Source organism: Pipra filicauda, unplaced genomic scaffold (assembly GCF_003945595.2).
Source record: "Pipra filicauda isolate LSUMZ 115617 unplaced genomic scaffold, ASM394559v2 scaffold71_size5581439_pilon, whole genome shotgun sequence".
NCBI classification, from domain to species: Eukaryota; Metazoa; Chordata; class Aves; order Passeriformes; family Pipridae; genus Pipra; species Pipra filicauda.
Window position 1 is genome coordinate 2,474,874 of NW_024104887.1, and position 27,864 is coordinate 2,502,737.

At 49.1% G+C, this 27,864-nt stretch overlaps 1 protein-coding gene across 2 annotated transcripts in view; it reads left to right on the forward strand.

The window, feature by feature from the left end:
- The first annotated feature begins 5,890 nt into the window (after positions 1-5,890).
- The window catches only part of CAMKK1 (calcium/calmodulin dependent protein kinase kinase 1), a 92,961-nt gene continuing 70,987 nt past the window's right edge, over positions 5,891-27,864 (forward strand). The window contains exon 1 of one of the 2 annotated variants that reach the window (XM_027734381.2): positions 5,891-5,923. The gene's annotated coding sequence lies outside the window, so the exon portion shown is untranslated. Of the gene's footprint in view, positions 5,924-5,982; positions 6,076-27,864 lie in introns of those variants that run through there. The other variant, XM_027734383.2, reaches the window with a different exon arrangement.

Genomic DNA, 27,864 nt, shown 5'->3' on the forward strand with positions numbered 1-27,864 from the left:
AAGGTCCTCCTCTAAGCCAGGGCCCCCAGGTGCTGTGGTTCCTGAGTGGGACCAAACAGAGCGATGGCTATCTGGAGGAAACTAAGAAGTGTCCAGTTTTAACATACACTGGTCCCCTCTGCTCTATGAAGTATGAAAAGGCAGGGAAAACCCACGCCAATTGTTTAGGTCCTTCTTTTTGCCAGAGGTGCCGGAGCTGGGGTTAAGGGGTGGGAAAGCAAGGAAGAAGGGCTGGTCTCCTCACCTCTGTGGCGTAGATGCTCTATTTCAGCATTGCAGCTCCCAGCCCCTTCTCCCAGTGCCTTCCAGTTTGCCAAAATTGAGGCCAAATTACTGAATGAGGGATAGGACACAACAGTTAAAATCTGTAGAGCTAAAGACTCACAAATGGAAATGCTGGCAGGTTAAGACACCCGGCAGTGTCCTGGTGTTGCTACTGAGCTGCCTTCAGCACAAGTCCCCGGGGGAGGTGTGGGTGACCGGCAGGACTGTACTCCAGTCCTCTTGGTTTGGCCTGAACTTGCTCTGAGGGTCAGGGGAGAATTTACTGTGCTTGGGCAGAAGAATTTCCTTGTGTTGAATCCAGAAAATAACTGTATTCGAAGTTGTAAAGATGCAGGCAGTATGTCCTGCTGCTCTCTGAGCAGCAAAGCAAAGTATCACAGAATCCCAAAGGGATTTGGTCATTATGTGAAGACCCCCTCAATGACAGGTTACTGTGCTACTTCCTGTTTATGCTGTGGCCATCTAAGGATTGGGTTGTTTGTGGGGGGGTTTTTTAAGTCCTTATTTCATTGCATTTTGGTTTTTACACAGTTAATAACTAATAGAAAAATGCTAATAGAAAAGGACCCTTCAGTAATTCGAACGCTGCCCCAGAAAACACGCAAGAAAGAATATCTATTCTCCAGCTAATCCCTAATCTTTACAATGAGCACTAACAAGCACTTGTATGTGATGGTGTCAGTGCTCTAAGGACTCTTACACTGATCATGGGTGTTAGATGACGAGAGCGAGCTCTGAGTGCAGTGTGACTACGGTGGCTTTATAGAAAGGAAAACTAAGATACAAGCAAATAATTTCTGAACATGGATTTAAATGCAGCGAGAATTTTCTGCCTTTGACCAGTTATTGTTATCTGTGAAGGTTACCAGGTTGGACCTTGTACAAATATATCTTTTCACTTCCCTCAGGCATGGTTATTTTGAAAGAAATCACGTAGCACAGATATTCCAGAAGAGTAATTGCAGAAAATCTTATTTGGCAATAATTATGCTGGTTAGTGATGCTACAGGGATGAGGAATTATATTTCAACCTCTGCAGAGCTGGCAATATTTAATCATTATGTTTGCGCCCAATTCCCAGCACAATGAGGCCCTGATTTCCACCTGGTGCTTCCAGACACTGTAACAAGACAAATTAAATGAATAACACTCAAGAAGGAGATAGCTCCTTCCCTGTGCAACCTCTCCTGTCTCTAACCCCACTCCTGGCACAGCAGACTCCCTGTTATTTTTAACCCAGTCCTTCACTTAGGACATTCTTGGATTTTTCCCTAAAAAAGCACCTGCCTTTTTATTTACACTAACTCCCTGTCTTTTTTTGATGTGGGAGAATGATTTCAGTAAGGTAAATTCTCTGACTGACACACAGTGAAGGACTGGCAAGAACATGTCTGTTCTGCCAGCTCTGAAGGGTGCTTTTATTTCCCTCTGTCCCAAAGTTGGGCATTCTAGGGCATTGTAGGGTCAGACTGTGCTGGGTGGCACAAGGAACTTCTCGGCCATTTGAGCACTGGACATCTGGAGCTCAGCCTGCAGCCACCTCCCGGGGCCAGTGTGGTTCTCACAGCTCATTTTCGCTGCTGCCAGCTCTGTATTAATTATGCCACACTATATTCTTTTGCTTTCTGTGGTGAAGTGCTCTCTCCTTCTGTTATCTATTTCTAATTGCTTTATTGCTCTATTTTAGAAAGCATAAAGCCTGAAGTGTCCAAGTGGGTTCTGAATACAGCGACAACTCAGCCAACCGCTGGGCTCTTGGGCAGGGGGGAATCAGGATCCCTCCAGTTAACAGGGCTCTGCCTACCAGCACCAAGTACAGGTCCTGCTCAGCTTCATGGCACCATAAAGAGATTTCTTAAGTGAAAGGATGGCTTTGACTCTCTTTTTATCTAAACAAACTTGTGAAATGCCTGGAGAAATGTAAGCTCTTCCCCTTATGACTTAAGGACAGGTTCAATAAACACCTTCCCAGTCACTGCACCCAGAAAACATGAAAAATCTGTTACCAACTGACTACATCCAGTCATTATTGAGCAGAAACATCAAAGTCTTATTTTAACACTGCTACAGCCACTGTGGTCGAAGCAGCAGAGAGACATTATTTGGGACTTCCACTGCCCTGGTCGTGGCTGCTCTGCAGTGTGATCACCTGTGTATTATGAAAAGGGAAACTGAGGTACATGGTTTGTTTTGTTTTCTGGAAGAAACATCAGCTTTTGACTGAGCTTAGCTAACCAGGTTACTTCATAGGTCAGGTGCTGGCAGTCTTTGCCAGAGAGGATTGTTTCAAACCTTGATGCTGGCGCTAAACTGTGCTTCAGACATCACTGGTGATTCGAACTCCCTGGTGCTAAAGGATAGAGGTCTTCTCTAGGGAACAAATATCAGCCCTTTCTGAACAGTCAGCATCTCCTAGGCATCTCAAAGTCAAATGTGAATCAGCCCAAATGACTTCTGAAATCTTTGCAAAAACCTCCTCAGCAGTAGTGAGGGCAGGAGGAGCAGGAAGCTGAAAGGTTTGCTCGTTTCTCATGAGAAGCTGAGTTGGCCCCTGTATTAGCAAGGCCTTGTTTGATTGAATTGAAAGCCCCTGTGAAACAGGTCAGTGTTTTGTTTTCTACATGAGATCGTCTTTCAGAGCATCTCTCGTGCCCTGGAGCCACAGGAGCACAATCTCTCCACAGGCACAGCCGCATTCCTGGGTCCTGGGCATTTATACCCAGACATCCAAGAAGGAGGTTGGGGCTTTCACTGCTTGGGGCTGGGAGGAGGCTTTGTTTTTGCTCATGGGCTTGTCTTACTTTTCTTGAGAGCCCACTTTTGCAAACAGGCAGCCTGGGAGCTCAGGCTGGTGGCTGCCTTGAGGTGATACCTAATCAGTGTCATTAGCTAATATCCAGAGCTGCTGGAAGAAGGCAACATGAAGGCACAAACTTGGAAGCACGAACTCAAGGTGATGAGGCTCTCTCCTGTCCTGTTACAATCACAGAATCATTTAGGTTGGAAAAGACCTCTGAGATCAAGTCCAGCTGCAAACCTAACACTGCCAAGTTCACCACTAAACCACGTCCTTAAGTGCCACATGTACATGTCTTTGGTCACCCTAAAATGCAGCAGGCTCTGCCATCCTCTCACTGCTTATCACACCGCTGTTCACCTGCTCCGAGAGCCCTTCTCTGCCTCAGTGTCTCCTGTTCATGGAAAATCTTCTCTGCTGGATTTTCTCTGTGACCTGAAAGAGTAACCCCTTATATCCTCCTAACAGGGATCATTTCACTGAATATAACAACTCCTTAGTAGTCAAGCTTAAAACCACACAGTGTTTCAGCTCCAAGCATTTTTGACTGAAAATTGGCAAAGAGAATGCACAAATATTTTCGATGGAAGTTAAAGGGCATTAGCCCTGAATAAACCTGTTCATCCACAGAGAGCTGCTCAGCTGCCTGTGACCAGCCTGGGTGACAAAGCACATTTCTGCAGGAAATGTAAGATTTGGATGCACATAGCAAATTGCAGAATTGTGTTTATAATAAACACACCAAGTAAATGAAAAAATTCATGGTCTCTGCTAGGCTTGCAATACAACTTTACTGTTTTAATGATTAGTGTCTCTTAATTACATTTTGGTACTTCTCTCAACACAGTGACAACCTGGGGAAGTTTTTTTCAGATGGGAAAAATGTTGTTAGTAAACCACAAGTTGCTTTATTAGTATGCTGAGTTATTTTGAGTTATAAAACACATAGTAAGAAATTAATTTGTTTCCAAAGCAGAGGATTATTTGAGGCCCATTGGAAGCAGGCACAGGCATTTCTATCTACCTGTTGTCACAGCGGGAAGGAGCAGGAGTTTGCAGCGGGTTGAGTCAGGATGTGGATTTAATCCTACTCTTGCTCTCTGGCTAAATCCAAGATTCCTGGGGGGACCCTGACCGCGAGTGGAGCCAGAGCACAGCCCAGCAAGCCCAGCCACGAGTCACTTGTCACAAAATCGACATCTTCAAGAATCCCACAGGAAACACACTTCACTGCTGGGTGCAGCGGGAACCCCTCGACCCAGGGGCACGGTCAACTGTGAGCCAAGAAGGTAAAAGAGAGTGGGAGGGAAAAACAAAGCATGAGTCATAAACCATAAAGGGCATCTGCTTGTAGGAATTCCTTGAGTGACGGCAGTGGAATTAGTTGATGTGCAGCATTTCCCCTCACTGCTGTAAGAGTTCAGAAAATGTATATGGTCAGGGTTGGGTGTTATTACCTTAGAGACAGAGCCTGGATAAGGAGTCACTCCTGTGCCAGGATCCCAGAGAACCAGGCTGTTCTGTCTGGGATGTGGGCTCCCACCTTCACCTCCTCGGACCCAGGGGAGAGCAGGGGCACCGGGAAAAGGTCCCACACCCACAGTCTGGTTGCCTGTGACCCAGGGAGCAGCCAGCCAGGGGTCCCTCTCATTGTGTCCCTCTGCCTGGAATAACCATCCCCTGGGGCTGGCAGACCCTCCGCTCCCTGCCCTGCCAGCGCCACTTTCCCTGATTATATCAGGGAATATTAGGGATAATTTCTTCACAGAAAGGGTGATTAGACATTGGAAGGGGCTGTCCAGGTAGGTGGTAGAGTCACGTTTGCTAGAGGTGTTTAAGGACAGACTGGACGTGGCACTGAGTGCCATGGTCTGGTTGACAAGGTGGTGTTGGGTCATAGGTTGGACTCAATCTCAGAGGTCTTCTCCAACCTAATTCTGTGATTCTGTGATTAGCAAAAAGCCTCGTGTTTTCACCCAAGAGCCCCCTCCCAGATGTGCTTCTGGTTGGACACCACACGGCCACACGCTGCCGAAAAAAGCTTTTTTTGCCTCAAAACCCAGCCGGGACTGAGGAGGGCAGGGAGAACCCAGTGCCTCTCCCTGTCCCTGTCCTTATCCCTCACGGCCACACGCCATCGAACAAACTGGAGTTTTGCCTCAAAACCCATCCGGAGCTGGGGCAGGCGGGGAAAACAGAGTGCCTCTCCCTGTCCTTCTCCCTACAGCCCCATACCCCCGAAAAAGGGGGTTTTTTTACCTCAAAACCCACCCAGGGCTGAGGCTGGCAGGGAGAACCCGGTGCCTCTCCCTGTCCTTGTCCTGCCTCCCCCTGGCCCTGTCCTTCTCCCTCACGGCCACATGCCGTCGAAGAAAGTGGGGTTTTGCCTCAAAACCCACCCGGGGCTGAGGCGAGCAGGGACAACCCGGTGCCTCTCCCTCACGGCTCCACGCCGCCGAAAAAGTGTGTGTGTGGGGGAGCGGTTTGCCTCAAAACCCACGCGGGGCGGGCGGGGAAAACGCGGTGCCTCTGTCACACGGCCACACACCACCGGAAAAAAAAAAAAAAGGGGTTTATTTTGCCTCAAAACCCGCCGGGGGCTGAGGTGCGTGGGCAGAGGTGCGTGGGCAGAGACACCCCCCCCGCCTTCGCCCCTGCCCCTCTCCCCTCAGGGGCGCACGGGCGCGCGCCGCGGGGGGCGCGGCCGCCGGCAGCCAATGGGCGGGCGCGCGCGCGGGCGGGGCGCGCTCGGGCCCCGGCCCCGCGCGGCCAACGCGGGGCGGGCGGCGCGAACGGCGGAGCCGCGGGGCGGGCGGGACCGGGCGGCACCGCCGGGCGCAGGTGAGGCACCCCCGGGCACGGAGAGACCCCCCCCGCGCCGACTGACCCTCGGGCAGGGACCCGCACCCGCGCACGGACCCCCCACACTGCGGCCGCGGCGCTCCCGCGGGCTCCGCCGCCGGGCTGCGAGGCCCTCGGCGGCCAAGGGACAGGTGACCCACGGGGGATAATCCACGGGGGTGGTCCAGAGGCAGCGTCCCCGCGGCGCTGGAGCGGGCGCGGGTGGGCTCCGGGCGCGCCGGGGGTGGGTGGCGGGTGAGCTCGGGCAGCCGCCGCATCCCGCGGGCTGCGGGAGCCGCCGCCGCAGCGGGGCCGGGGAGGTGGCGATGCGCCCCGGCAGCCGCGGCTCCGGAGGGGTTGCTTTTACCGAGCTCAGAAATAAATGGGAGGGGGGTAAAAATCCTTCTGAAAACTGGGATTTTGAGCGGTTTACTCATCACACGAGCCGTCTCTCGCCCTTTTCTAGAGGGGGCAGAGGAGAAGGTAAGAAGTGCGGCCAGCTCCGTGCGGGTTTGTTGCGGCTTCCTAAGGCTCCTTGCTGCCCTTGGGATCAGTCTGAGCTCCTCAAAGTTTGGGTTTTCTCAAGGATCAGTGCCTTGGTCTGAGCCGTCCTGCCCTGGCCGTGTCTCGGAGCACACACCTGGCAGCCAGGCTGGCACGAGAGGGGCTTATCTTCCTCTCTGCTCACCTTGGCTCTGAGGGACCATAACCTGCAGCTCCCAAAGGCCTGTGTGCTGTGAGCGAGGAAAACTGCTGATCCTGCAGAGATACCACTTTATTCAGCTGCTCTGTTAAAGGTAAAATTGCCGTTCTGTTGTAGTTGTAACTTAATGAAGAAGGTTTTGTTCAATAGGAAACTGCTGCTTGTCTATTTACGACAGTCTGAGGATCCACGTTAAGCTTACAGTGCATCCCATCATGTGTTAACTTCCTCCATGTGAGGCCTCTCTGGCAGCCTCAGTTTGTCCTGGGGGTTGACATGGGATGGCTTTGAAGTGTTGCTTTTGAAAGTGGATAAGGCAAGCAGAGAGCCCTTATCTCAGTTGCTTGAAGAGAAGAACCAAAGCCAGTGTGCTGGGGCAGTGCTCCAACACGTTGCTGTGCTGCACCCTGTGCTCAGGCTGAGGTGCCTGGTTGTGAATGGGATTAATCTCCAGGCAGAGCAATAAATTGCTTCCCTGGGCTTGCTCCCCTGGCTTTTTCCTGGAGAAGAACAGATCTTAGCAACCAGGAGCGTAAGCACCAGGCTCTTATCATTCCAGCGAGGAGTTCAGGCATGTCATGGTTTGACATGGTATGAAGATTGGGCTTTAAGTCACAGTAGGTGCTGGGCCACGGAGTCCTGATGGTTTTCCTCTTTTTTTGAGGAAGCTCTGTTCCCTGGCATCGAGTGCCTTCAATCTGGAGCTGTCTCCAGTTATTTCCTCTTGGTTTTATGATATGTCTTGTGAGTTGGAGTGGGGTATGTGTGGGTGCTCCCAGGGCAACTCCTGGCCCAGCGAGGGTGGGCAGAGCTGCTCATCCAGAGCTGCTTCTGGAGCAGAGCTGCAAGGTGACCTCACCTGTCCTGGCATTGCCCCAGAGAGCAGTGAGGTGCCCCATCACCCCACACAGCTTGTGTGGTGCTGTACTTCTGCCATGGCTTCCAAAGCCTGTGCTGCTGCCCTGTGCTCCTTAATTAATGTGTTCATTAAGCCCTAAATGTCTTTGCCTGATACAATTAATTGTCCTGGCACTAACCAGACGTTCAAGGCCCAGCTTTTCTTTTGCTGGGAAGGGATTGTGGGATTTCTCTTCCCTTATGGGCTCTTGTGGTGTGGCTGCAGTGGGAATGCTCTGAGGATGCAGCAGAGGAGATGTCTGGAAGGATAATGTTGCAGTGTTCTGTTTGCTGGAGGAAGAAGCAGTGCTTAGGCAGTGGTCACCACAAGCACTTCCGTGGTTTAAACCTTGGCTGGGCATGAAGAGGTGCCACAATGCTGAGTGTGTCACTGTCCTTCAGCCAAGGGTCTGCTTGCCAGGCTACTGCATCTCTTTTTGCTGATAGTTGTTCCCTGAAGTTACTGAAAGGTGTATTAACCCTGTATTTGTGGCAGCCTGTCACAAACTGTGGAAAGAACAGTCGCGTCTGAAAGCCGAGTCTTCTGTTCTGTGTCAAGGTGGACCTTAGAAGAGCCTTTATAGGGTCATTGCTTCTTTTTTAAGAAGCTTCAGGAAAAGGCTGAGGGTGCTGGATGGCTTCTAGCAGGATGGTTTGGGTCTCCAGAGGAGGTATCTGCCTGGCTGAGGGGCAGAGAGGATAAATCTGATGCAAATCCGGGTGTGCCAACCTGGTGGGGAGCTCAGTGTGAGGATTTTGTCAGTGCTGGAGCTGTGGAAGTCAGTTGGGTAGTGTCTGAAATCAATATGTGCAATTCCTCTGCCTTGGGAAGATGCCTGGAGGGAGGATACCTGTTACTGCCCTAAAGCTCAGGTGGATGATGGGCAGGTGGAATGTCCAGGGGTCTGTTCAGCTGCTCAAAGCACTGACAGACACTGGGTGTAGGGGAGGCAGGTTCTGCTTATGTGGGAGATCTCCCTTGGCTCCAGGTCCTGTGGATGCTGAGCAGGCAGTGTTAAGCTCATCAAGTATGAGAAAGGTGGGAGGGAACACGGTTTGGGTGAGGTCAGCGGCAGAGCCCAGCTTTGGGCAGCATCAGGCTGAAGTAGGAGCTCTCCTGGCACCCGAGTGTGAAGGAGGGTGGGCAAACAGGGCTTTTGAGTGGGTTTTTACCTTTAACTTGGGGTGGGGGAGACTTCTGCAGAGCCTCTGGCAGATGCTGCTACTCAGCCCCGCCACTGCTGCAGTTTGGCAGGTGGAGAGGGAGGGAAGCTGAGAAATAGTGAGGGGGCAACTTACCCCTTCATCTCTGGGATGAAAGCAGTCAGTGTAAAAGCCCAGTATAAACTTGGCATGACATAAAGTGTTATTGGCTTGTGTCTTATAAGGTAGCAAAGCAGACACCTCTGGGGACAACTAGGTATACAGTAACCCTCATCAAAATTCCTCCTCTTACGTCTGTCTCTTCATGGTTTCTTCTCTGATTTTCAGTCTTGTTTTTTGGCACGGGATGTCACTTGCTTTGAGAAGCAAACATCCAACGTGCAGGGAGGTGACCCAGTCACCAGAAAATATGTGGTTGGAAAAGGAATGTGCGTGGCTGGCTGTAAAAGCAGTGGGAATGATTGAAGTGTACAGAGCAGTTGTTGACACAATGCAGCCACCGTGGCAGAGCTGAGGGTTGGTTAGTGTCGTTCGTGATGGATAAAGCAGCAAAGTATCAGGTACAGCAGGTGAATGAAGGATACCAAATAATGGCATGTGGTCAGGCGTGTTGTTTTAATTAACACAGTGGTTAAGCTTAGCATGGTTGGGGAAAAAGATCTGAAAACTTCTAAAGAGAAGAAATCCTGATAACTGATAAACTGGAGTAGGATACTAATTTGAAAGACAATGGTGGGAAGAAGCTGCAGCGACTGTCACGGATGTGTGGGAGGGTGGCTGCAGATTTGTGGTGGTGGGTGAGGTGTGAGTACACATGTTCCAGCTCTTCAGAAACTCGGATGTTTCCCAGGCTTGTGTAGCTGGCCACAGTTGGTGACTTTTAGGATTGAGTCTTTAATCACAGAAAAAAATTTTATAGACTTCATCATTAATGTTGAGGTGCAGTCAAAGACTGCAGAACTTGCAGGTCTAACTTGCTAAGGAATTTGCAGACTGGATTTGTTGGTCACTTTTTCTACTGGTTTAAGTCTTTAGAAACATTTTCCTGTTTCATTGCAGTCTTCAGTTTTATTATATATTCATACAGATTCTATATATTAGCAATTAAGTTTATTTTATATTTTTGACACAAGTGATATGGATAGAAACAGAGGGAGAAGCACAAATGTTACACAAAAGTGTCAAGTACACGACAGTGGGGAAATTTTTGGTTTTTGCTTTTATGTGCTGGTGTCCCTGGATAGGGAAGTTTTCCTGGAAGGTCAAATCCTTTTGAGGACACAGTTTCTCAGTGGGCTGAGGCTTGCAGCTGAAAGGGAAGGCTGTCCCATGGCAGCTGGGAGCTGCATGTCCCACAAACCTGCTGGTTTAGAGAGTGAACCTGGCTGAGTATGAACCCCTGTATTTTATTTCTTGATGTCACCCAGTGCACAAGCTGAGTCATGCCTTGGATAAGGTGTGGTTTGTTGAGGGCTTGTTTCTTTTGGGTTGCTGCCCTGGGCAGGCATAATTTTAGGGCGAGTGCTGCTGAAATAGTTGTAGTTCCTTTTAGCCGAATCCATGTGGGATTAATTTAGGCTGCTCGTCTCTGGGGTGGCTTCAGTGTTTCTGCAGAGTGGTGGCTGTGTTTGGGGAAGGCTGTGAAATGTTGTGATTAATTCTTCAGCATTGTTCAGAGAGCTGATGGTGAAGTTGTTAGCTAGTTAACAGTGACTGCTCTAATTATTCTGGTGTAATGTAAACAGCGAGGCTGTGATGTGCCACTGTCTGCTGGAGCAGCACTTGACTATGTGTCTTTCTGAGATAGAGATATCCTTCCCCTTTTTCCTGTTGCTGTGCTCTCTGCAGAGCAGCCATGTGTATGCCTTGGACAAGCAGAAAAGTTCAGCTTTAATTTGTGCTGGTGTTGGTGCTGAGTGGCAACTGCTCCCCTGAGGTCAGCAGAGCCAAAGTCATTGCCTCACTTTTTTTGATCCTTCTGCATTTCCCTGTCTCCAGTAGTTTCCACTCACACCAGTATAAGTGAGGACTGTGTCCTATCCTTTTCAGCTGGCAGCAGAGCCTGGGATTTTGGTGGGAGTCCTTGCTGCAGAGCAGAGATGGGGCAGAGTGGTCTGTGTTAAACAGTCACGAGCACAGAGCTGTGTGCCAAGGAGGGAGGAAGAGAGTGACTCCCCGAGGGCTACAGTTCCTGTGCAATATCCCTTGAACGTTTCTGGGGTGTGCTGATTGTTTTTCTCAGCCAAGTGACGCTGTGATTTTGTGACCTTGTGAGGACAGAGCATTAATGACACGTTTTGGAGGGATGTTAGGTCCCTGTTCCCATGAGGAAACTTCAAGGCAAGACTTGTGACTTTGAACAGCTGTGCAGATAACATTTTCTTCAGCTTCAGAGGAAAAAAAAGTCTTAACTCTGGCATTCTCATTCTACAAAGATTTCTGGCATGGCTGTTGAACTCATGTTATGTTATGCAGAAGGAAGTCCTACAGACCCATGAAGCTTTCAACTGGAGAAGGAATTTGATAAGAAGGATGTTAAATTAAGACTCATTCAGTTGTTTCCTCTGGCTACAGATTTCCTTGGTAAGTTGGAGCTCCAATTCACAGATAGACCCAAAAATTGAGTGCTTAGCATGGGTGTTAAACTAGGGGCTCAGTTGGGGTGGGAAAAGGAGGAATAAAGAAGTGCTGAGGAAGCCCAGGCTAAATAATGCCTTCTGAGGACGTGTTAGTGTTGGATTTGTGAGTGATGGGACTGTGGTGAGAGTGTGAATCAGTCATACCAAGGGACATGAGATCATCCTGCCCTGGTGACCTGGACTGTAGTGCCAGTCTTTGACAGTTTGGTCCTGTGCTGGAGCAATGCTCTGAGTCAGGTGCCTTGTGTTCCTCAGCTGTCCCTCTGCTGCAGAGAATATTCACAGTTTTATCTTGCAGCCCTGTGAGTGCAGCAAAGCTTGGACCATCCACCCTGCAGTGTGTCTTGGTTTTGCTCTGCTATTGTGTGCTGTGCTTATTAACTCAAAGAGTATTTTGCTCTCATGAGGGACTTTATCCTGAGTGTCTGTCTCTTCTTCCCCCAGTCTGGGTGGTAGTTCAGGTTTCTGTTTATTCTATTTTATGGGATAGATGCAAGTCCCAAAACCACAAAAGAGCTGGTGAGGATGGATTTGCTGTATACAAATAGCATGGGCACAGCCCCCTGCAGCCCACAGCTGCAGGCTGTCACATCTACAGTAGATGAAGCTGAAGGAATCAGGCAGCAGTAGTTAAAAACCAAGCCAGCACAGCTTTGCAGAGTACATTCATGTACCTACCTGAGTCTGGCTCTAATTACCAGCTCCTGCTGCTGCACCAGCTCTGTCAAGCTACTCTAAACTACCTCCTGCCTTTGTGCTTCCTCTCCATGGTACTGGCAGCATGCAGGCTTTACTGGAGCTTTTCTCCTGCCTCTGGACCTCCTGTGCTGGATGCAGCTGGGGGTCTTAGTCTTCTCTGCTGCTCTGATGTGGTCTCTTGGGGAGAATTTGGGATGCTCAAAGGGACTCCTGCTAGAAGAGGATCTGTAGCTGTTGTTTCATGCTGGGTGTCTGCTGCCAGAGCCTCCCTTCCCCTCATTCCAGCCCAGCACATGGGGCTCTGCCTGCTGGGGACAAGAAGCTGGCAGATGTGTGAGCTGCCTCTTCATTAGGAGCCTGGGATGGATGTGCTCTGAGGAATGAATCAGCTCCACTGTGGAAGGAGGCTTCCTTCCTGCAGTGTGTGAAAAGGGGTTGATGGTAACATGAAAGAAAAAGGATGAATTTGCCCCTCAAGGGAGTTGAGTGCTGCCTTGGAAAAGTGTATTCTGCTGCTTCAGAGCTTCCTTCCCTGTCTTTTATCAATGGTTACAGATCAGTGTGGGAAAACTGGGAAGGGAAGGAGAGAGAACTGGGTTTGGATACTGGTGACACAGATGGTAGTCCTGTGCCAAAGAAATCAAGATACTTGAAAGGCAGCAGGACCTGGTGTAGTGTTTCTGTGACAAATTATTACACTACACATGCATAAGCCAAACACTTAAATGAGTCAAGTCTTAATTTTGACACTTCCTAACACCTCATTTTGATAATGGTGTCTGGGTTGTGCTGTTCTAGGATATTATTTGTGCTGGAATCAAGGGCTTGGGTCTGCTTGTACTAAAGATGTACCTGCTTCAAGTGGGAGTGTGAGGACAAGAGATTCTTCTGCTGACCTCTTACTGATGAGGTGCTTTGATGCTGAAGTCTGGATTGACCTTTCTGTAGCTGTCAGGTAGCTTGACTGACAAAGGTTAATGATATCTGAGGCTGCCAGCTCTGTGAGGCAGAGTGTAAAACAGACCTGAGATGAGTCTTTTTCCCTTTCTGTGTCAGCACCTCATCCCCAGGCTGAGAGTTGGGCCTGGAAAAGTGGAAGATGTCCCAGTGCAGCTTGTCAGGCCAACCTTTGCTGAGTGCAGAGGGAACAGTAATGTGTGCCTCTGCTTCAAGGTGTGGGGTCACTGTGTGAGCACGGTGTGATTTGTTGGAATGGTGGGAATAAGATCCTCTGGCCCAGCCTGCCTTTGTCCCATGGTTGTGGTCATGAACTTCAGTGTTCTCAGCTGGCAGATCAGGCTGTGTTGCTAATGTGCACTTCCATGTTACAGAGATCAGGCATCCCTTCCAACATGCTTCCACAGTCTATGCAGGCTTCTGCTTTGTCCTTTCTCATGCAGTTTGATGTGAGCAGTGCTTGTAATTTGCCTTGAAGCAATAGTAAAAGGCATGGTTTATTCATAGCAATTGCTGTGAGTCCATTCCTTAATGCCAGATAGATTGATTTAAGTCAAACTGCAGAACAGGACTGGCATTTTTGGTTAATTTTCAGAGTTTGCTGTTTCCAAGGAGCTGAGAAGTGGCTGTGCTCCACTTGAATGCCACAGTATCTGTCTGCCATCCAGAATGACTATCACAGATGCAAGAGGGCAATATGAGATTGTCCCACCTGTGGGAATCAGTTGTTCTGTGGCACATCCTCCCAGCCACCAAAGGAGTGAATGAGCAAAACCAGTACAGCTTTCCTGGTGCTCCTCCAAGCATCTACCTCCTTTCCTCATTGTTTCTGCTGTTAAGAACATAAACTTCACAGCAGGGACCACTGTTTTCTGTGTGCAGCATCAGGCCCAGGTGATAGCAGGGCCTGAAGCACCACAGCAATGGAAAATAAACCTCCAGATGTGAGTCAAAAAATTGGCAGATTCTCTGGGGATGCAAAGAGCAGTTTGTTAACTAAAGTGATGTCTCATTTGACTCCAGAGCAGCATATTCCTGGGCTGCCTTTGATTCAGTGCCTGCCCAGCATCCCTGGGGAAGCCCCTTCATCCCCAGAAAGGTCCCTGGCTCTCAGGGCTGAGGCTGCTCACCTTGTTTGCTGCTTGCAGTGGGTGCACCAGCCTCCTGCTGATGCCATGGCTGCAATGCCAAGGGATTTTTGAGTTTTTACTGGGAGCTGGATAAAACCACCTGGATTCCTTGAGGGTGTTTTGTGGTTACTGTGAAGTGCTTAGAGTCTCATTCCACTAAGGTCTTGTGGAGGAAAGGAAACCCGGAGTCTTTAATATTCCATGCTCTTTAGGCATGAATAAATTTTTCCTTGCCCTGAAACCTTTTCCTGCTGTGAAATCTATTCCAATCTCTTTGTCTAAGACAATCAGACTCTCTCCTCTCATGCCCCAGCTTTTACTAACCTAGAAATGTGCTGACACTTCACCATCAAACTGGTTTCTAGGATGTGAGGGGAGCAGAGTGTCTTTGCAAGTTGTCAGTGTGGCTGCATGCAAAAGAAGGGCAAGATGGCTCAGAGTTCTTCATTCCTGGGGAATTTGCTTTTCCTAACTGATGGCTTTCTGCAAAAATGTCCGACAGCCCTGTCCACATCTATCTGTTCCCCTCTAAAAGAAGGGCATGGGACTGGGGGAGTCAATGAAGAAAGAGCATCATTGTGCTTTAATACGTTTATTTTGGCTGTGCTCACTCCTGTAGAGAATCCCTGTCCCACCATGCAGGTGTCCTGAGCTGAGCATTCCTGAAGCTGTCCCTTCCAGTGTTATGTCCTGTGAATTAAAGCCTCTGCAGTTCTTGTTCTTTCTTGGCAAGAAGCCTGTGACTCAGACTAAGCCCCTTCCTACTCCACTCCCCAGGAGGCTGAGCTGTCCAACACTGTCATAAAAGTTTAGTTCATATGTGGAATTTCTGCAGTAACCTGATTTCATGGCAGATGTGGCTCCTGAAGGGCCTGAGTGAAGTCCCTGTCTTCTTCAGAAGCAGGTACAGGTTTGGGATGGACTGACCTCCTGCTGGCAGCTGAAGCCAGCCTGGACAGTTAATACCTTGCAGCAAAGTCATCCCAGCCACTCCTTACTTGCTGACACTGAGAAGCACCATTTCCAGCAGCAACTTGGCTATTCTAAAGACCTCGACCTCCTCTGAACCTCTCTGTGGCCCTGGTATCTCCCAAGCTGAGCAGTGTTGGCAGTTGGGAAGTCTGAGTGAAATAACACATCAGCTTTCCTGATGTCTTCCCACCCCACAGTGCCTGGCTCTTCCTGCCCTGCACAGCCCCATCCCCTGCTGGACAGTCCTGGGCAGGTTCACCAGAGCCAAAGGCTTTGTGGGGATCAGCTGAGCAGCTCCTGGAGGCAGGCAGGAAGCCAAGGCTGGAGCACAGGCTGGGAGCAGGAGGAGGTGGAGAGAAGCCTGCCCAGAAGGGACTCTAAAGATCTTGAGGTCACTGTTAAGTCTGAACAGCCACAGCATCACTCTGTTGGGAATCTGATCTGAAAAACCTGGAGCCTTAAAGGATGTGACAGGGAAAGGAGTGAAACAGCCCTCTGTCGTGGTGAGAACCTGGGCTACATGGCCTTGGGAATCCACATCCTCCTTGCCTTGTTCCTGTGCACAGCTGGGGCTGTTGGATGTCATTGTGACCAGCTGGAGTAAGTGTGACACCAGCAAACTCTGAGTCAAACCACTCCCTTTGCTTTGGCCTCCTCTGGAAGCTGCAGTGGGAACGACTCCCAGGCACTGGGGAGGGTGATGCTGATGAAAGAAGGTTCCTCTCATTAAAACCAGACAAACTGCAGCTGCTCCTTCGTGTGTGAAGCTGGAAGTCTTTGGGCTTGTCCTGCCTTTCACAGGTGCTGGGAAGCAGCTGCTCCTTCCACGGTGCCAGGGAGGTCCTACATCCATCTCTGCAGTGCATTAAACCAAACCTGCTCTGGGGATTAGGGTGGGTAGAGTCTCTCTCCTGTCAAACTGTTTGTTCTGGCTACAATTTTGTCTGCTTGGAAAATTGTCATTTTCTAGCCTTTCAAGCCCACCTCCCAGTGAGCATGGGAATTGTAAGTATTTAGACATATAATAAGAATGATGTAATTAAAATCCTTAATTTTATTTTTCTTGTTTGAGTTTAATTCCGTTGATTTAAAGGGTGGTAGTAGCTAATTGGATTCTGGGCCAGACTTGCACAGGCAGCCAGGAGGGAAGGGACTGCAAATAAGTCTAGCCAGGAAATTGCACATTTAAATATAGTTCTTGGTAGGGTCAGCGAAACACCCAAGGGACAAATTAAGAATAAAATTTCTGCTCCAATGTGTTCATTTAGCTGCAGAAATCATCTTAGGGGAAGCAGAAAGGAAGTTTGGGAGTGAGAGGAGCAAATTCCAGGGTAGGTGTCCCTTATGCATTGTGTTTGTGTACTGCTGCAGGTCCCTCCCAGGCAGTAGCATCGTTCTCCTGGCCCTGTATTGTCTGGTGCCTTGGCTGATTCCAGGAAGAGACCACTGAAGGGATTTGTGGGTTTGGGGGTGTTGGTGGCTTCGCTGGAGGATGTAAATCCCTAGTTCACATAATGCTGTGGGGCTGCTCCTGCCGTTACCAGCTTTGGCACAGACTGACTGGGTGACACTGTTCCTCAGGAGTAGGGAGTGGGACCACCCACCTCCCTGTTGCCCTGCTGGGTTACTGGGGGACATTCCCTGTGGAGCTGCTCCTTCTTCCCAAACGGGGGGGTGGGATGGTGCTTCCCCCTCCCGTGGCTGCTGCCCAGTTTCTCTGAACTGGTATTCAGGAAGGTGGTTGGGATCTGTGGCAGGCAGTGGATTCAGCCTGAATAAAGGGAATTCAGGGAATTGAAGCACTGGGTTTGTCTCTTTGAAAATCTGCAGCCTTGTGTTTTTCCTGCTGGGACCCGAGACCCTTTCAGCAGAGGTCCCCTGATGGGGACAGGAGTGAGGAAAGCAGCATGTAAAGCAGCCAAAGCCCAAGATGCAGGACATGGAGCACATCTGGAGTGACCCCTGGCTGAAAGCCAGCACTGCTCTCAAGTTTGACTGATGGCATTAATTTCCCAGCCCTGTTTGTCCCTTGATTTGGGCACAGCTGGTGACGGGCACTGCAGAACTCACCAGCTCCTTGGTGGCACTTTAGGAGCAGCCTGAGTTAGTCCTTGGCAGTTTCAATTTCCTCCTAAATCCAAGATAAAGAAAAGCTGCTGGTGATGTGAGATGCAAAAGAGCAGCCTGTTTTGTGTTTCCCAGGACCTCAGACCAGGCCTTTGGTGCTCTCCCTTTCGTTTTGACTGTCCCCCCAGGGGAAGGCCACGTGCTCAGGGAGGCAGAACTTGTTGGAAATGAGGCCTGACCCCACATCCTCCCCTCTCTGGAGGGCTGCAGAGCTTTTGGCTCTTCATTCTAGCTGGAATAAGATTTCACAAGAGCTGGGGAGCTCATCATCCCACCTCACCTGCTGTACAGCAACTGAAGGGGAAGCTGGCTGGCCATCCATCAGCAGGTCTGAGCAATAGAACTGCATCACTTGTTCTGTATGTTCTAATTATTTTATCTTCTTTTTCTGTCCTATTAAACTGTTTTAATCTCAACCCACAAATTTTACTGAGCAAGCAGCTGTGTGGTGTTTGCCTGCCTGCCAGGTTACACTACAACATTTAAGCTATCTTTTTAAAGCCTGCTTTGATTCTAAGCTCTCTGAGCCAAGGCTTGCCTTTCAGTGTGCCTTAGAGCACAGTGGGACAGTGAGCTCTCTATTAATTGGTGCTGTTGCCAGGCTATTGAAAAGTTGAAATAACCTGGCCAAATTTTCGAGAGTGGTCCAGGCTCTCTGCCTGGATGTCAAAAAGGGAAAGATAATTACAGTGTGAACCAAGGAGAACAGGCTGGCCTGAAGGATGTGTCATTAAGGTTCTCCTCAGGCCCCAGGTCAGCCCATGTCAAATCACAGCTTCATCAACCTCTAAATTTCTTCCTCCTTTAGTTAAATCAAGTTATTTCTTGCAAGTGTAACCACATTTTACACCGAGAGAATGAATACTGTCTGTTCTCTCTAAATCCAGGTGACAGAGGCTGGGCTGGGATTGCAGAGACAAGTAGAAGAAGGCAGTTTCTTCCCTTGCCCCCTTCTTTCCTGTTCTGTAGCACTGTACAGAGCATCTGTGTTGGCTTCCTGCTGACCTTGGGGTCTACCATGGGGCAGTGGTTTTCATCCTTGAGGATGGTCCATCTTGGGGTGTGGTCGTGAGCCTTTCTGAGGCTGTTTTTCCCTTTAAAAGTTTGCATGGGCCTTGAATATGGAAGAGAGAAATCTCTGACACAGAATTTGTGGTGCTCCCTTTAACACTTCCTCGTCCTCCCGTGGTCTCCAGGCAGGCAGTGTTGAACCCTCTGCACAGAGGAAGGATGATGTTTTGAGCTCAGGGTGAGCTGAAGTGTCAGATCAAGGTGCAAATTTATCTCCATGTCCTGGATCACAAACCAGTGAAGGAGTTGGTGGGATGTTTTTTATGTGGGTAAGGAGTGGGCAAATGCAGTCTGACTTGAGTGCTGGCTAATAAAGAGTGTAGTACAGAAAATTAAAATCCTCAGAGGAGATTAAATAACTGGGGAGAATAATTGTAAAGTACTTCAGAATATTAACCAATGGCTGAATGCATCTAATTAGCTTAATGAAGCTGGGTGGTTGGATTCTTTTTTAATCAAACAGATGGGCAAAACATTATGCACAAAAAATGAGATCAGAATACAATGAACACATTAGCAAATAAAAGACAGAGAAAGGGTTTGTTTTTCAACTTGAGAAGTGAGAGTTTCTTCTTCACCTAATACTCAAAAATGAGCCTTAAACATCATGGTTTCTTGGGAGTCTTGGGTTGTTACATTTATTATTTGGAATGGCTTGTGTGTTTGAGATGGGGGGGGTCATCTTGGGGCTGGCTGCACCTGTGGGCAGGTGAGTGGGTGCTGGGGGCAGCAGCGCCTTGGCAGGGGGCTTGGGGCTTCTTGGTGGGGCTGGATCCCCCAAGACAGAGGCACCAATGCTGCTTAACCCTCTGCTCCCAAACCTTTTACCTGCGTGTTGGTAGGTGATCACCTCTGTTCTGCAGGAGAAAACCAGTAGCCTGAGTTTAAGCAGGGTGTAAGGTGTTGAACATGTGGTGCTGGTTAAGGCACCCCCAGTATCCAGGACACCTGTGCAGTGTTTCCCTGATGGCCTGTGCCTGTGTTGTCCATGCCTGGAGTTCCTTCAGCCACCCATTAATGCTGCTGGCCCCAGTCAAGGAGATCTATTCCCACCACTGGTTTCCCTGGCCTTGCTGCAGCACAGGCCCTGCTCCCTGTTGGTGCTTATCACAGCACACACACTCTTTTGTCAGCTGTTTTGCTGGGCCATGGAAATCTGGTGCAAATCAAAGCCTTGCCTCTGCAGACAGGAGACTCCCTTCCATACAAGCCTGGAGTGCTTGTGTAGGTGTGTAATGCAGAACTGTAATATCCAAGTCTTGCCAAGGCTGGGAGCGTTTGCTCCAGGCTAATAAGCTGAACAAGCCATTTTGATATTAAGCCTATAATAATAACACCTTGTAGCTAAAGAGTGTGTTTCCCCCCATTGGTGTATTACTCAGCCCTGTTCTTTTTGAGGCAGTGTTTAACAAAAGCAGAGACTTTCCCAGACTATATTTAATTAAACAGAGCTCAGAGATCTCTTCTGCTTCGTTTCAGTGCTGTGATTATGATGCTCTGCAGCCTCGTATCCGGGGCAGTTGGAAATGGAGCTTGTGCTCTGCCAGTGCCACAGGCCGGGCTGGGCACTGTCCCCTGCCCAGATGTGCCTGTCCAGATGTGCTCAGTGGTGTGCAAACTGAGGAGCTCATGTGCACAGGGACCCACAGCTGCAGCTGCTCTTGGGTATGATGTGGAATGGGGCACTTGGGCAGGCCCTGAAGCTGAGTGGGGTGTTGGGCTGAGCCACGTGGCCCGTGCAAGTGGCAGCTCAGCTAACAAGCTTTACATTAAAACTAAGGTTTGGGTTCCTAACTTCTACCTTGTTCCATTTCTTCGTTTCTAATGTAGCTACAGGAGCATTTTAAGCACGATGGCTTGGTCATCAGCGCAGGGTTTAATTTGAAGGTTCCTCATTTCTGCCTTAGGAGGTATCTGTGAGCAGATGGTGATATGCTCTGGTTTTGCTTATCCTTGCAGATTATTCGCCAGATAATTTTTCTGACTAATCCTTTGGCCTGTGTTCTGTTTATAAACCTGGAGTCAGGTTTCTGGTAAAAACACTTGTGTTTGCAAATTTTAAAATCTGTTCCTGTGCTGGCTTGCTGATGTCACTGTGAGCAGGAGACTGTTCTCTGGGTGGCAGATGCCCTCTGCTCCCTGGGAGAGGGGCAGCTCCTAAAGCAGATCCTCCTTCCCAGTGACAGGATGGGAAGTAGCACCTTCATGCCTGGCTTTGAGTTGATTTCATTTTAAAGCATGATATGGCTGAAGTCCTAAGCTCAGCATCAGTGCTTTCATACTGATCTCTCCTGAGGTCTCATTGCTGTTTCAGGTGTCATGGAAAGGGAGCCAGTTCTGCTGCCACAGAGCTTGTGTCTTGTGCAGGTGATGCTGCAGAACTTCACCTATGCAGAGCAGAATTTGGGGCACTTGCCTGTAAATAGCTGGGCAGGACACTGGGAGCAGTGAGGACACTGCAGCCACTGGCACAGCTCCCCCTCTGCTGAAAGGCTGCTGTGATTTTATTATTAATAATAGTATTATTAATATTATTATTTTCCCCTCATCTCTTGCCAACTCTCCCTTTTATAAAAAAATAGTTCTCTTGGATGTCTCTGAAGAGCTGGCTATGGTAACTGCCTGGCTGATTTATTCTGGTGTTTTAACATTTACTGGCTTTACATAACAGCCAAACAATCTGTTTCAGGAGTTTAATATAAACCCAACTCTAGTGAGTCACATCCATGTCAGCAGTAATGCAAAGAGAGGCAGCTGGGGGAGTGAGGAGGGGACTTTTTCTGGGTTTCTACATGGGAATATCTGGCTGCCTGAAATATCTCTGACACCTCATAGCCGAGTGATGCTGCCAGTTCTCCTCTGCCAGCGGGGATTTGTTCTGAAACTTTGAAAGAGCAGTGGTTGAGTCACATCAGTGCTCCCATCACTGCTCCTGGACGAGCTCGGGGTCCTTCCCACAGCTCCCCAGGCATTGCTGTGTGTCCCTGGTGCTCCACAGCCCCGTGGTGGGCTGGATACCTTTCCATGTATGTGCGTGCTTGAAAGAGGGAGTGTAAGTGTGAGAGTTGCAAGATCAAGCCTGTCGTGATTTGCTGCTTGCTTTTGGAATTAGAAACCTCTGTTTGTGCCAGACCTTGGTGGGCCTGGTCCTGGAGAGGTGCAGATCAGCACAGCTGAGGTGAGCTCAGTTGGTTAGAGCGTGGTGCTTGTAACACCAATGTTGTGGGTTCAGACTTGAGTTGGACTCAATGATCCTTGTGGATCCCTTCCAACTGAGAATATTCTGTGAAATTGGGGTGCTGATGTGTACCAGCACATCCTCCTGGGCTCTGGAGACCCATGTGCAGGGACAGAGTTTGAGCCCAGCCCTTTTCCCCCTGGGCAGCCACAGCAAAATGTTGGAGCTCCTGGGGACTCCCTGCCTGGGTATGAGCCAGGTGAGCAGCAATTGTTCCCTGGGAAAAGCAGGAGTGAGAGCCATCAGGACAGTTAACAGCAGGAGTTTCCCAAAGCATGGTGTGTAACCTGTGGCCTCAGGTCCTCTCCAGGCTGGGTAACTTTGGGATTTCCTTCAGCTGTCTCTTAGTTTCATGAACACAGCAAATCCCTGGAGCTGCCCTGCCATGGGCAGCCTGGCCTTTCCTGCTCCAGAGGCTCTTTCACCTCTGTAATGTTGGGATTGTAATGTGGTCAAACGAAACAGGTCTCCAACTTGAGTTGTCACTTACAAAAAGCCTGAGCAAGATCCAGCAGGAGTGGAGCAGCCAGGTTTGTGCTGCTGCCTGAGTTAGAGGTTGGCTGTTCAGCTAAGCAAGTGCTTCTCTTGCTGCAGCTTATTTGAATTCTTGTCTTTAGAATGGAAAATAAATGCTGGCTGATGAGATCTATTACAGCACTAATTTTAGAGTGTGCCAAACACTAGGAAATTGTTTTCGATCTTCAGTCTCATTTCTCCTTTATTTCCCCCCTCTCTTTGGGAAAATGGCCTTTGTCATTCTTCTAAATGCCTGGTGATGTCCTGCTCACTGATATCTTCAGGCATTCTGCTTCCAGCTTTCTTTTCTGATATTTCTTGTTCTAATACCACTTAGCACTGGTATTAGAAAAGCTCTGTCCAGGGCACAGGCAGCCGTGTTGGCACGATGTTGGCAGTGACTGCTCTGCCAGCTGGTGTGAGATGCCAGCAGAGCCCCTGCAAAGCTGGGGGAGCAGGGAAGGCAGAATCAGAGTGGAATTTCTTATTCTTGGGTGCCCAGGGCTTTGTAAGACTTTCCAGCCCCACCCCAGCCTGCTTTCTCGATGAGCAAGAGGGAAAATATGAATTCCCCTCTAGTCTGCTGAAGAGTTTAGGAAGCAGTCCCAAAGCTTCAGTGTTTGTCCTTGGCACTAATGTGAACCTGAGTAGTTGCTCAAGAGGTTGAAGCAAGGACAAGTTAGGAATCGAAATGTTTGATCAATGCCAGAGGGAACTGTGGTGCACAAACCCCAGATTTTTCAGATATGGTTCCTCTTTATTGGCTGGAAGGTTTGAGAAGAGCCTGGATGGCTGACTGGTGGTCTGCTCTGAAATCTTCAGGGTGGCTCAGACACTTAAGGTGCCTCCTTTAGTCCTGGGCTTGGCTTGCAGTGCTTAGCAGAGCCTGACTGAGCTCCAGATTAAAGTGGGTGGCACAAGTCCAGTGGTTTCACCCCGTGCAACTTTGGAGGCTCTCTGGGATACATTCCATGGGTTTGGCAACCACATGTCTGTGTGGCAGCTGCTGTGACCATTAGCACAGACTGACAAGAGACTTGGTGCCTGCCCTGGGGGGGCTTTGAAAATCCTCCCTCTCTTGCCCCCGGCTCCCTCACCCCTCCTGCTCCCTCACCTTCCTCTCATCCCTGGGCTGGCAGCTGGTGGTGGCTGTATCCCTCAAAAAGAGCTGTCTCTTGCCCTGGCTTCTCGTGCTGGAGACAGGTGAAAAACTCCCTGCTCCTACCAATTACCATTTCATGCCTTTCCCGGGTGTGCTCCGAGCCCTGGGGCTGCTCCAGGTGTCAGTTCCCGGGAATTCAGCTGGCAAACGTCTTCATAGTCAGCCTTTGTGAACATGGCTGAGATAAACCCTTTACTGGACTAAATGTGGTAACAGCTAATCCCTTGGAAACAGTCACCTGGGCCCTGCACGATGAAAAGAGGCTTTGCTGCTCTGATTAACAGCACTGGCAAGAACATTAACTCGCTTTTCTTTGGAAATGAAAAGCACCTCTCCACGAGAGTTTAAGGGATTAGGTGCCAGCTGGAATATTAAGGTAGGTTCTTTTTGCACCTCCCTCCCTAAATATGTAGCTTAAAAGTGCGTTCAGCCCTGGTGGGATGGGGGATTATGGCTGAGTGTCCCCGGGCTGTGGTGGAGGAGACTCGACTGTGGTGCAGAGCCCGTGTGGGACCGGTGTCACCCGAGGAGCTTCCCTGGGAGGACAGCAGTGGTGACCAGAGCTTTTGGCACCAGCTGCCTGTGCTGGGCTGTCTTGCAGTGCCCTGGGCCTCAGTATTGTAAATTAACCCCTGTCAGAGTGGCCATCTCCCCCCAAAAGGCTGAAACTCATTTAAACTTGCAAAGAGCCAAATGACACTGACCTTTTCCAGCCCCTTTAAGCAAATGCTGAAGGCTGTGGAGAGCAGTCCAGCTGTTTTGACAACTCCAGTTTCCTTTTCTGGAGGAGATTTGCAGTGATTCCTTTATTATTATTATTATTTTTTAACACAACACACTGTTTCAAAAGCCTGAACTAGAAGTTCCATCTGCATTAAAAGCAAAGTTCCTGTGCTTCAGTGAAGGCTGCCTGGGCTGTGTTTTCGAGGCCAGGCTTTTATCTTGGTGCTGATTTCCATGAGGCTGAATTCCCAAGGTTTGCCCTGGCAGGAGTGCAGCCTGAGCAGTGAGCATCACATGTGATATTTGCTGATGAAGGCTGTGGGCCAGCAGCCTGACTGACTGAAGGGATTAAAACAGGTGTCTGAGCTTTGTCCATAAAATAAGGTAAGATTGAGGAAAGTTTAAACAGTTATATTAAGTATTTGTTGTTTAAAGCACATTTGAGTGCTCAGACTACTTCCAAAATTCTGTTACCTTTCAACCTGCCTTTCTCCTGCAGAATTTTCTATTTTAAGTAAATGGCACGGAGTTAGCTCAGAAGGGAAAAGATACAGGTGTCTCTGTTCAAAGTGTGTTTTACTGGATAGGTATTTATGGGAGACATCCAGGAAATGAGCAAACACTTGAAAGTGTATGTATTATTTATTATTGTAGCTGATGAATTACCACTTTAAACCTTTTGGTTGGTGTTATAGCTCTGTACACTCTTCACCAGCAGTGCTCCAGCAGAGTGTACAGTGGCATTTGTCCCAGTTAAACATTGCAGGAGATGCAAGTACTGCAGTTGATTTATGGACATGGGGAGTTTGAGCAGTGGAAGATGACAGCGTGGCACTTGGTGCAAGCACCAGTGGGAGTGAGTGAGATCTGCAAGGACCTGTGAGATGTTTAGTGGTGGCTCAGTCCTCCCAGTCCCAGCATGAGAATTTGCTGGCCCTGGTTTGTGGAGAAGCAGCAAGGTGGGGTTAACGTGTCTGACTCTGTGTGATGAAGTGATGACAGCCAGGAGTTAAAACTTGGCTCCCAGTAGGGACTTCTACACTACTGCTTGACTGCTTATACAGTGGTGATCCCTCTGCTAGACTAGGCATAAAGAAATGCAGGGTAATTGCTTGAAAAAACAAAGTGACTCTTACCTGTCCCAGACTTGCAACTGGTTCTGAATCCTGGGGCTCTCAGGGCACACTGAGCAGCATCCTGCTGGCTCCACATGCTCCCTGGCCCCATCTTTAGATCTTGCTATATGTAAGACCATTCACCACCATCTCTATTCCTGCCCAGATTCCTGAGCTGTGCCTGGAAAACCTTGAGTTCATGTGAAGCCCCCTTGTGAGCAGAGCACAGACCCCATCCAGCAGTGCTTCCCGAAGCAGGATGTGCTCCTAAGTGCTTGCTTAGCTTTAATAAGACTTAACCACACGAGGCATGTGTTGAGATACTTATTTAGTTCTAATCTGCACATCTTGAAGAATGATATGGTAAAATCACATTGGAAGGAGGTGGTGGGATTCCCTCTGCCTTCAGCAAGTGGATGTGATGCTCTGTTGCAATGGGAAGAATCCCCTTCCCCTCGCTGTCACCAGTCTAACTGGGGGTTTGCCCTTTCCTCTGGCATCATCCATCCCTGCAGGGATAGACTCATTTAACCCTTCTGCAGAGAAAGCCCCAACTTTGCAGAATGCTGCAGTGAGAAAAGTTCCTTCATCAAATGACTCCTCTGCAGGAGAGGAGTGAGGGGGCCTGGAGAGGAATGGAAGAGTCATGAGAGAGATGCAGGAAAATGCTTTTTATGGAATGAATAATTTCTGGTGCGGAGGCGGCAGCGTCGTGTTTAATTCTAATTCGGGGGTTTTTGGGGAGCGCGTGACTGACGCCCAACGAGGGGTGCAGGATGCTGCTTCTCAGCAGGATGTCATTCCCAAGCTCCATTTACCTGCCAGCGCTCCCGCAGAGACTTCTCCCCCTGGTGCCATTAAGCCACAGCACGTCCCCGCAGCCTCTCCCAGGAGCTGGTGGCACATCCAGTCCCTGCAGCTGCAGGGAACCACTCTGGGGTCGTCTGTGGCTTGTCTTCCATGGCTGTACCTTTGCTGCACTGGTGAGCAGGAGCCTTCCTGCCCTAATTCCATCTGTGCCTTGTTGCTGCTGGGCCAGGATTGGGCAACCAGCTCAGGCTGGTTGATGCCCTGTCAGCTCCAGGCTCGCTCCTGCCAGTGCAGTGTGGTTTTCCTTGCCTTGCATGCAGGCATCCCAAGCTCCCCTCTCTCCTTGACCTGGCTGTCACCTCCCTGGGGAAGGACTGGCTCTTGCTGTACATGGGTTAGGTCCCTGCACAGCATCATGCCCAAACTCTGCTGGGTCAGGAGAAGTGATGCTGGCACTGGGTTTCTGTTCTCTCCCATCCTGGCAGTCCTACCCTTATAAAAAGGGCCATCAAGAGTTTTGTTTTGCTGCAGTATAAATTTCAGCCAAATCCTTCCTCTTGTCCCTGTCACCTTAATGAAGAGTGTGTATGTTAAATACTGTGAGCCCAAGCAGAGCCTCATTGCAGAGTAAATAAAGAGCATGGGACTTAGGCAAGTCTTTTGTTACTGCTGTACAGGGCTTATGCTTATAACAGCAGCAGAGATTGAACCCAATCCCTGATGAGCTTTCCAGGAGTCTCATTAATCTGTTCAACAATGGATCTGGGTTTTTGTTTTGATCTTTTTCATAGGAGTTAAATTTTTGTCCCTTTCAGAGTAGCTGTGGATCGTGTAAGCACAGCAGTGTTGCTTTCCTAATTGGCTTCAGGTTTATCTGTGTCTATTATGTGAAGGGTTTGCAAGAAGCACCCGTCACCATGGCATCAAAATGCTTCCTATGCCAAAAACACGTGATAAAAACATACATATACGTGTGCACACACATTTTTTTTGTCTGTTAGAAAGTGAAAAGACATTCTGCTGGAAGATCATGTTTTTGCATGATTGTATTTCCCAAATAGTCAGCTTTGCAAATTGTGCTTTTCTGTTCATTGTCATGGCTCTGGTCCACATGCCATTGAAGAGAGAGATGTCTGAGATGTCTTTCCAGTGAGCTTTGGACCAGCCCCTGTACAAGCAGAATTTTGCATTTCTGGTGTTGATGGTTCATACTGGGAAATGGTGCTGGTGCTGTACAAAGACAGAATCAGTAACAGACCCTGACTAAAACTTACTGTCTGAAAGTCAAGGTGTAGCAAGGGGAGGAGAGAAGGGTGGGGAGGCAGGGGAAAGAGTCCAAATTTTTAGCTGGACTGGTGTCTCCCTGGGCAGACCACGAATGCTCCAGCTGGCTTTGACTTTCTGAAAAATACAGGAGCAGTATGGGGAAGCAAGGTATTTAAAGTGAAGATGCAGATGTTTCAGGTAACAGGATTTAAAAGGCTGCATGGCACAAAATACAAGAAGTGTTCCACTATTTATGGCAGAAGGTTCTTCCTCTCTTGATTTCACCTCTTCTTGAATGCACTCAGTGATTGCTTTTCATGTGTGAATGCTTGTAAAAATGGAGCTCCCTAAACAGATGTGAAGTGTTTGTATGAGTTAATGACTTCACAGAGCTCTGGTTGTTTAAAAACAGAGTGGCAGTGAAGTTGCCTTGGCCATGGTCAGTGCTCCTCTGTGGAGCAGATCCAGTGGTGGCTGCACACAGATCCATCCTTGGGAGCTCAGTTGTTACTGACTTTACTACCACGCTTGCAGTGGGGTGGGAAGGAGTGTTCCCAGGGGCTCAGAAATCCATGTGAAGTGTATAACCTCTCTGGGATTTGTGCTGTCACAGAGCAGAGGGTGAATGATACCTCACCAGTGAATCCCAGCTGGAGCAGGGTGAAATCCTTAGCCTGAAACCAGGGGTTTGTAACTGATGGGTCTTTATAAAGTGTTTTACTCTGGGTGTTTTCCTACTGCTTCTTTGCTCC